This window comes from Melanostigma gelatinosum (genome assembly GCF_949748355.1).
Source record: "Melanostigma gelatinosum genome assembly, chromosome: 19".
Classification (NCBI taxonomy): Eukaryota; Metazoa; Chordata; class Actinopteri; order Perciformes; family Zoarcidae; genus Melanostigma; species Melanostigma gelatinosum.
The window spans coordinates 15,861,434-15,871,922 of NC_136652.1; positions in this window are offsets into that span (position 1 = coordinate 15,861,434).

The following is a 10,489-nucleotide window of genomic DNA, read 5'->3' on the forward strand; positions in this document are numbered from 1 at the left end:
TTGGTTTTTATTAAGTTCCTGTCCCCTCTCTGGGCCACGCTGACTGAGCCACCGGGACGAGACGGTGGGAGGTGGAGGAGCGTGGTCGCCCACGCTGCCAGTTCACGCTGGGTTAATAAATGCTATTAGCCTCTATCTCTTGCCTCTTAATTCCTCATTTAACTGCGGACAGTTCAAACAAAACTACACAAGCAGTCGGTGTTAATCAGGAACTCGTAACAGGACTCGGATATCTGGATTGAGAGAGCTGGACTCACGCGATGAGGGGCAGCAATGTATGCTGGGATCTCTAGTATTGACACCGGACAGTGTCATGAAATATCTATGTGGGAAATTCACACTTGATCATTTATTATATATATATAAATAAATGTATAAATGATGCTTATTTGCTCCTATAAGGTGATATTTTGTATTATGTAATGCCCAGAGCTTCTCTTGAACTGTCTGTTTGCATATATATAGGTGTTTATGTTGTGGGTACATGTATTATAACTATATTAATAAGATGAGGAGTCCTTTTGATTCAGAGACTTACATTTTTTTACTTTTATGAATTCAATTTGAAGGAAAAATCTGTTTTTATAAACTCTACTTACATGTATCGTGGCACCAGCACTATCACAGTTGTTCTCACTGCTTCCATTCATTATTAAAATGTCCTCGATCATGACAAGACACTTTGGTTAAATGCAATCGCCAAATGGCATATATTATCTTGAGGACATTTTTCTAACCTGCGTTGCGTCTACGCTCCAAAACGAAAGCCGCGATTGTGATTCCGGCAACAGCAAACGGTCTCCACTGTGTTTAATCACATTAAATACAAACAAAATCAATTGCACCGCCATGCTCTAATTTTAAATAGCTCCTTGACACCAGCCGAATCCTCGGCGACTCGTCTACGTCACCTGCATAACACAAGAGGGTCTGGATGGAGTCACCTCTAAAGCGAAGCCAGGTTGTGTCATTGCCGTCCAGAAACAGGATCAATACATTCCTCTCAAGTTCATTCCAATAAGGCAGCTGGCAAAAAAACGGCCCGCGTGGCGTCAGCTTTTTGCAGCTTTATGACGCTTATGCATACGAAGCAAGCCCGCTGTGTTTAGACCCTGCAGGTAAAACAGCTAGCGTAGCGAGTGGGTAACTTTACACGGTTGCTTACGAGTGTCTGCTGGACAAAAACAGACTCCAAAACACGATAAGACTTTTTATTTGTTCGTTATAATTTAGATCGCTTGTTAAAAACAGCGTGCAGCACATTTTTTGACACAGAAGCAACAGCTAGCTTGTGTTTAAAAAGGCGCTGGGGAACATGCACTTACATTTCTATGTGTAGCTACCGATCTGTAGACTAACAGTGGTGACAACTTGTGCATAAGTAAGTGTTACCTAAAACGTCTGAGAGAAGTAAAAAAAAAAAAAAGAATTGTATTGAATTCGTGTCACGGAGCTGCCGGTTGGGCTCGTACCGACTTCAACGTTTCAGAACACCCACAGGGCACTAGTAACTCTTCAATTACCAGCTCCACTCTGAGGAACGGTTAACTTAAGTACAAAACTTTCAGTTTCAAATGACTTATCGTGTGTTTGATATGGAAATGATCCTCTTTGCTTGTCTCATTCCCACAACGTTTCAGTATAAATCACCTCCGAACACGAGAGGATTGTCAAAACACTTAGAGTCAGTGGTGTATCCTGTGAAACAAAAATCATCTGAGCATGATTTTTAGCTGCTGATAAATGATCAAATTAGCTCAATGCATAATTTAAACAGCTACCGACGACGCACGCACTTGAAAGCATCGTGCATAGTATTGTATGAAAAGTGAGGGAGGAATAAAAAAAAATTTTTTTAAATGTCTGGGGCATTTTTAAACTGCAGGAGTTGCAGCCTGTTTACACAGTGCTGATGAATATAATACTAAAAACAAACATTTATGTAAAGCAGCCTCCGTTGGCAGTAAATCTCACTTTAAAGAGAGGCTTGGTATTCAAGACTTGGCTCCGCTAAGATCCAGGGATGACTTTCATTTAGTCTCACCTCTCCATCCAACTGGGGTCACCCCTGTTGGTATAGCAAGCACAGCAGTCACATTGCTCCACCATGCGCGCAGATTGCTTACTAGAACCGCCTGGAACCTTTCATATTTCCCAGTCAGCATTTTTACAGGATAATTTTGGCAGCCTTTAAGGATATCGCTGCCTTAATAGAGGATAAAAATAAACGGGCGGTGGAAGGGCTATATCAGGCCGGTATAATCTTGTACTCTATGCCGTGTAGAGCTAAACATCTGGCTTTGGCTCCATTCAATGAGATTAAACTCCTCCCCGGTTGATTCCAAAAGACCATTTGTCCTATTTTTAAAACTAGAAAGAGCATTTTGAGCCAAGTGAATCTAAAACGGCCAGTTAAACGGATTAAAATACTACGGTGTAAATGGCATTACAGAGCAGCTTCTAAGAATGTCTTTGGTCAACATCCCATTGAGCGATTCTGGTCAGCAGATTTCTATAGATAGTTCGGTAGATTGCGAACGTGTGCACGCCTTGATGTGTACTGTATTTGCACACATATGCAAGCATTGTGTGAGAGTGCTGTATGAGCATGTATGTGTAGTTACAGCGGTGACTGACTTCTGTATAAGAAAGCTTGTCGAAAAGTCTCAAAGAAGGAAACAGCTTAATTCAATCAGTGCTACCGCTTTCAAGACCACGAGGGAGCCGGCTAATGGTGTTAGAAACTTGAAAAGTTGGAAGAAAAAAAAATAAGCTTGAGGAAGTTCTCACTACCTGGGAAAGAAGTCTGTTCCTTGAGGCTTTCCTCTACTGTATGATAGTAAAAGCTCCACTCTTCCGGGTCTTGTTGCTTCTCTGTGAGCTCAAATGCTGGATTTTAGTTTGTGCTCCTCCCATGAGGGGCAAAGCTTTGCAGAAGTTCGAGGAGGGTTATATGAAGTTCAGTGGAAACGTTTTTTTTCCATGCACTCAGCCAACTTTTTTTTTAATAAAAGACAAGAATATGGATCGAGATGTTCTGCAGAAGCATGTTTGGAAGTGAGTGGATGGGGAGTTGGAGAATATACAGGTTTAAGTAAATCTAAATAGGCATCCTGTGGGCATTCCCTTTCAGAATTATGAGAAAGAGACAAATGTTATGCCAGAATCTGGAGAGAACATGACAGTGTGTGTCTAGCACTGTGCTGTGCGGTGAAAAGCCGTGGGTCTATAAGGCATGCGCCTCGTTTGTTTTATGCGCCCTTCCCCCCTTCTCCGACATTCACCCCCATTAATTCCATGATTGTGTCTTCCTCTCATTTTCTCCCTCGTTATGCATTTAATGTTTCCAATTTGCCGTCATCACAGAAAAACGCCACAAGAAGCTATAAATTCTTTTCTAATTCCAAATAATTAGGATTACACGGACCGGTGGTTTTCAATCAGCGAGATCATCTCAGTGATAGATGGTAGGATAACTGGTCATTGCCGAGACATAAATATTGTGTCGTTCAATTAATCTGGTCTAATGAGGTGTCAAAGCTGCCACTCATCCATCAAATACAATTAGGAAGAAACACATATGCATGGAGATGGGTAATTAATAATTAGCAAAGCAAAGAAAACAGTATTGGTTTCAGCAGCCACATTCACAGAGCAATTTACCACAGCTCCTCCTCCATTCCATCTTTCTAGTGACTGAGACAATGCCACATCGAAGGAATTTCAATCAATTTTTACCCGTTTTACGTGTCTTGATGTTTGATACGCTTGCAGATTCTAGACATGTGTCACTTTAGAATACCGTTATGAACCTTAAAGAGGCAACTCCGAATCACATTAACCATGCTTAACCTTAAAAAAGAAAAACCCTCCAATCTAGGTGCCTTTCATCCATGGACTACAGCTAGACCTGGAAACACAGAGTGCTGCTAAAACCGTGATGGATAGAGTTCTTTTCTGGACCAAGAAAGAGGAAAACATTTATTCTAGATCTTGGGAATTGGGGACTGTCATCAACACTTTATCTTCATCTCTCTCTAAAGCCCACAAGGCTCATTGTCCTAAAAAAGACATTTCATACCGCGTGTTCATTGTCTTCCATTTTCAGAGGGCAGTCAAGCATCCTGGCGGAATTAAAGTGCAGTGCTGGGACGAGACCTCTAGTTCCAAACATAATGTTCCAGCTGTCAAAAGCTTTCATCAGAATCTGTCACACAAAAGGTGGAAGTATTTGAGAGCCACTCGTATCAACTCTCAGCCACAGATCCTGCTTATTAAAGCTCTCTGTTGCACCCAGGTTGACACCTGTCAAACAGGAGCAGTGGGGTCGTTTGCCTTTGACACCGTTAACAGTTATAAGGCTTCAACTCAGACTTCTGGTCATTTTTGTAAAAAAAAACCTGTAAGTAACACAATTCTGCTAATTCAACAACAACAATTAATGCGCAACAGCAAATATGTTTTGCAGGAAAATGAATGCTGACCGGATTACGTTTTCTATTAAAGTTACTATTGCATTTTTAAAACAGCCTGATTTAATACTAATTTAACCATCAGGGCGAATATTGGCTATATTATATGATTAGTTATTTTTAATGCCTGTCGTCGGGTGCATTACCGGTGAAATCAGACAACTACATTTACAGCAAACAGATTTCCAGCGGGGCCTCTGACAGCAACCGACCCACCAAACAAACCCAGATCCGGCTTCGCTGGGAGCCAATACCAACAGCCCGCTGATGGAGGTCGAGGCCGTATCACTGGACCAGCTGAAGGGAAGAGAGGCACGAGAGAACCAGACCAGAACTAAGTGGGGCAGACTGTCAGATCCTGGTGCAATAAAAAGAGAGGTAAAAAGACAGGGGCCGCCAAAATCAGCACCAAATGAAAGATCCTCATAGGAGCTTCAACATAAGGAGAAAATGCTGTTAACGTATCTGGCAACTCGAAAAAACGTTGATACTGAACGTATCTGTAAAATTTTCCCCGTGAACATATTTAATGTGTTCTCTGTTTGTAGTGACTACATCATCATTAAACAAGTAAATGCTTCTATTTACACACTGGCAGCAGTTTAAGGTTAGAGAAAGCTCATGGTCTGTTTTCACACAGACAAAGTCGACAGTGACTTGATGTTTGCATCATTTTCTTCAGTGTATTTTAAATGTATGACTTTTACTTTCCAACAGAGTATTCTTACACGATCTGAGTACTTCTTCCCCCACTGACAGATTTGATAAAGTGGACTATAGTGTCCAAGGCTGCTAAAAAAAGTTAACATCCAGTGACGCCTCGCGGCGTCCCAGCTGATGACGGAAGACTCACATGATGCACCAGAAGTCAGTGGTGTTGTCTTCCTGATGTCAGAGTCGACATAACAGGCCAGAGACACCCCCGATGGTTCAGTTCAGTAGCAGCAAAGAGGCAATTACCCAGAGGCATCGGGGCGAAAGACGGGGAAAAATCAATACATCATTTCAGCATTTCAGGGAGTGTTTCCTTCAACTGAGTCAATGTCTCAATTTACCGGTGTGACGTCGGTTGTTTCTAGAGTTAATCTCCTTTTGTATTTCATATTGTACAATGGAAATGTTCATAAATTATGATTCACATGTTGTGGCTTCAAGTGCATGAATGCAGCTGGAATTTGAATCCACTGAATGTGAGGTCTAGCATTACTAACAATTGACGGCATATGGCCACGAATTTTGAGTCTGAAAAAGCAGATTCTAAATTCACAAAAAAAAGAAGAAGTTATGCAGACACGTCTGTGCGTGGCACATTTTGGAGGAATTCACTTCACCTGACCCCCGGGTAAAGTGTCTGAGAGGAATTTCATCTGGTCCTAATGGCACAGCGGTGTGGCATAAGTTCACACAAAGTTTACAGCTCCCACACCGTACCATTTAGTACCCTGTCACACTCTGTTATGGAGGCGGGCCTACCCAGCACCAACGATGCCATAGTGAAGTGACAGCAGCCAGACGAAAAAAGAAAAAAAAATGAAACTAATCAATAATGGCGTCTCTTATGGAGAAGACCAAACCACAGCACAACATGATAATGACCACAACTCCACTCAAGCGTTGAGGCTACCCCCAGAGAGACGCTTCTTTGAATGGATGTAGGTTAGTGTGATTGACTAATCGCCTACTAAATTAGAAAAGACAATATCACACGGCTTTGTGCCGCTTCTGAGAGCTTTGTCTGCTCCGACTCACAGGAGCACCTATTGCCCATGATGATTGTTAAACATAATGGCATACCTTCTTCCATAACCCGGCAATTATACCGCCTGCAAAAAACTGCAGGCATTATCTCCTTACAAAAATAGTAAAAGAGCCATTTTTTAGGATTGGATACAGCTAACTTTTATGTCGGGGATTTGAATATGAAAAGGAGACTGGTGGGGAGCGCAGGCAGCCCAAGGGACCCAAACACAGACTTCCTCTAAAATGTTAATCGTTTGGCTAATTGAAGGTATGCTCTTTGTCGGCTCTGCGTTTTGGAGGGTCCCTTCTATGGGCCGAGCGAGCACAAGGTAGCAGTGCGTTCAGATGCGATTGTATTTGACTGCTGCTGCACCGGGGCGCCAGTGGATTTAGGTGCTTTTAAGATAAGTTACGGGGACACACGCACACCCACAGACGTGCATGCAGACACACATGAACCTGCATTGTACACCCACCCACCCACACGGCGGCAACATGCACACACGCACACACACGCGCACACATGTACATGCCATCTATTTGCATTTCAAAAGAGCGTAATTGCCCAGGGCGGTGGCAGGGGGAGCGTGGCCTCAGGATTCCCTGAGAGCGCCTGTGAAGTCAACGAATCACGAGTCTAGATTCAACCGAAGCGCCTCTTTCATACAAGCATATTCACGCCAACATCCTCCTGAGTAATAGGCAGGTAGAGTAGTCACACGCCCTCACACAGACAACCTATTTACTGCTTGTTGCGCTTCAGGAGAAAGAATCTCAAATGATCGTTTTTGTAAAAAGATTTTCCCTTTCTCCTTGTTCAAGGATGGCGTTTTATTGTTTAAAATGTTGTGCTTCGTTAATAATCATTCTAGATTCAAGCTGACCAGCGCTATGATTACGTTCACAAAAACGAAATAAATCAGGTTCAGGCGATTTCATGCACTGTAGCCAACATTTGCATGCAGCTGGTCAGTGGTCAGATGTCACATTTCTCCTCACGGTGTTTAAAAAAAGACAACGCCAATATTTTAAGGGTGACTTTGGCTTATTCGATGCAGATGACAGATTTGTATGAATTCTGAATTTTACAAATGGTCGAACATCCATCCGTTGGTTTCAGATTGAGTCCAACTTTTTTGGAAATGATTTCGGATACAGCAACAGCATAAGTTATGGTCTTTCCTTTCATCCCTCTGCACTGCCATGACTGATATTGTCTTTGTAAAAACCCTTTCGGAGACTATAGGTTTAGTGTACGGCCAAGAAATCAATTTACTCAATCAAAAATATGTTAAAACCAGCTTTCTCTTAATCCCGAGACAGAACGTCAGTGAATGCAAGACGCTTCTCATTTACAGAGGAGCAACAGGTCAAGCAGCTAAATCAACTTCTGAACAAGAGACATTTTGGGCGGCAGAGTAAAGCGTTTTACTGATGAGGAGCTACTATGTGATTCTGCAGATGCAGCAGTTCGTTGAATAAGACGTTGCTTTAAAAAGGTAATTAGTACATTTGTCAGTCATCCATCTTTCAAAGTTTATATTTTTACATTCCATCATAGTTCTCATTTGCAGAGGTGACATTATTTAGTTTAAGTCTTGTTTTCATCGTGACAAATGGGCCGCCAGCGAATATTTTTAAGCACAGCTTCACAGACAGCGTGCTTATCTTCCTATTCATTCATAGAGACATCAGATAGCCTCGCACATTCTTGCCAGTCTGGTAGTCCAGTGGGGACGGTCAGGGAATGAAGCTGAGGTGATGCTGAGTCTGGTCCTACGCGGACTACAGTCAACTGAAAGGTAAGCCGCCCCGTTGCTGGAAAGACTAATGGCCTTGCAGAAGTGTTATTCGTCTTGCATTGCTGGGTGAGCCCTCACGTCCACTCAGGAAGAGATGAAAGAGGGACGGACGGCCGTGTCTGGGAGAAGTGCTGGCAATGTGGTGGAGGACAATCTGTCACCAGCAGTCATCACTTAGCTGAGCCCGGAGCTGCACCACTCACTCAATGAAGAACCTCACCAGACTTAAATGGGAGCGCTGGGCAGAGCCGGAAAGAGACATGATTAAAAATATGCATGAAATGAAATGAAATGCAAATCTTTCACCCTTTTTACTTTTATACTCAGCTCAAAAATCTGAATGTGGGACAACAGATACAAACTGACAAAAAAAGGAACAAGGTCAAGACAATATACCACATGCAACTCTTATTCTCCCTTTTTTCACAAACAGTTCAATTTTCTAAGTATTTGGTTCCATGTTAAAACCCACAAAATAACACGCAAACACACTTTAGTATCTAACCGGAGCTGGCACTGCACGTGGAGGTGAAGGACGTGCAGAAGGGCCGCCCTGTCTCATGACACAATAAATGACTGTGATCCAGGTTGCAGCAAAAACAAGGACTGCTTTTCAATTCCACCTCTTTTACCCGGATGAATGATGAACCCTAAGGTAAGAGGTGCAGTGTTTTGGTATTAACATACATCAGGGGCCAGAGCGCCACACTAAATCAGGAGCCCCAGAGCATTTGTTATTCTAATGACAAGCAATAGCCATGTTCGGGCTGTGTGGCGTCGGGAGATCCTAAACAGTTTGAGGACTAAACTATAAAAAAGACTAAAAGTAAAAACAAGGAAAGGTCTTAAGGAGGAATGACTTTGGAGACTGATACTTTTTAGTCATTACCGCGAGGTGTTTGACATGATTAAGTGTTAACGCTGTCATTTAAAAATGGAAAGCATGACAGATAAGGGCCCATATACCATGCAGGAGTTACACTAATCGACACAAATATTACACAAAAGCAATCTCCCTGAGTGCTAAAATTAAAAATATAACCCAGGTGAAGCCACATTTCAATCAATGAGAGAGACTTTTTAAAATCACATTAAAGGCTCTCAACTTCAAATCACTTTTACTCATCTCAGAGGTGTTTTAACCAACAGCTGCTCATCTGACCCAACCGATCATAAATCAGCTTTCGGGAGAAGATCGAGCAAAAAAGGGGGAAGAGAAGACAGACGATGCTGGTGAACTCTCCGGATGGAATAATCAATACCGACAAAAATAAATGGCTGGACTATTTATCAAAGTCTGTGGTCAGCGCTATAGCAGGAGTCCTGTAATGTATATTTCATACACTTTTATACTCATTGATTACCTGCCCCGTAGTTTGTAAATTTCATGTATATTGATCTGCTCATCAGACAGTTTGAGCTTTTACTGTCGGCCATTCATGCCACTGATAAAGAGATCAGGATTGAACTCCGTAATAATAATCTTGAACCATTTTCTGTCAATATCACAAGTTATTTATGTTTATAAAGTAACAGTTTAGTGTCTTGGGTAGATTATTATTAACAGCACTTTATTATTCAATGCATCCTCCTCCAATGGCTCATTATGATGTAGAAGTTATTTTTCATGCGTTGTCCTACAAATGTCCAGCAACATGAGCGATCAGTGCGCCTGCACAAGTCCCTGCAGTGCAGAACCTGTTTAGGCACCAGCACTACGTCATTAGGTTTAGGAAAAAAATCTCCCGTTTGGGTTAAAACAAGTATGCTCGTTATGTAACTTACGTAGGTGGCAATATATTAGGACGTAAGTTACTTAACAAAGGTAAGGGGAAATAAGTCAACGTTGACTTTTGGCTTCACATGGGACACAGACAGCGGTCTCCTGGGTGAAAGTCCCGTATTTGTTGAACTCATCCATCGACCCGACCTCCTCCCAATGCCCTCTGTACCACGTCATCAGACTTCCTGGAGGCAGCCCTGCACGTCCCCGCTTACGGTTACGAGGGTTATAAACAAAGTGCATTGCCTTTGGTACAAACAGTGAATGAGAACTGTCGGTATTATTAGATTAATCCAATTTTTCTTGTGAGGCATAAAACAAATATTCACGAGGAAAGAAAAAGTCGAGTGCACGTAATAATAAAATTGGATGCCTCTAAATTTTTACAAATGTCAAATCACAAAAAAAGGGCGCTTTCTGCAACATCACAAGGTGATTCCTGCTTCTGAATTTAAAAAATATTGATTAAAGGTGATAAATCAAAACACGAAGAAGAGAAATACCAGTCAGAAATACCATTTATTCTCATTATCTGAGCTTATTAGTATATTCCATAGGGAGATTGAAGTAAAAAAAAAATAAATGACCAGGAGTGTCCCCGTGAGTCCGAACAGATTACACTCCTACAGCGAGAGATAGAGTTAGGGTGGGAGGGAAAGAGCCACGGTTTGGATCGATGGCGCCAGATCAAT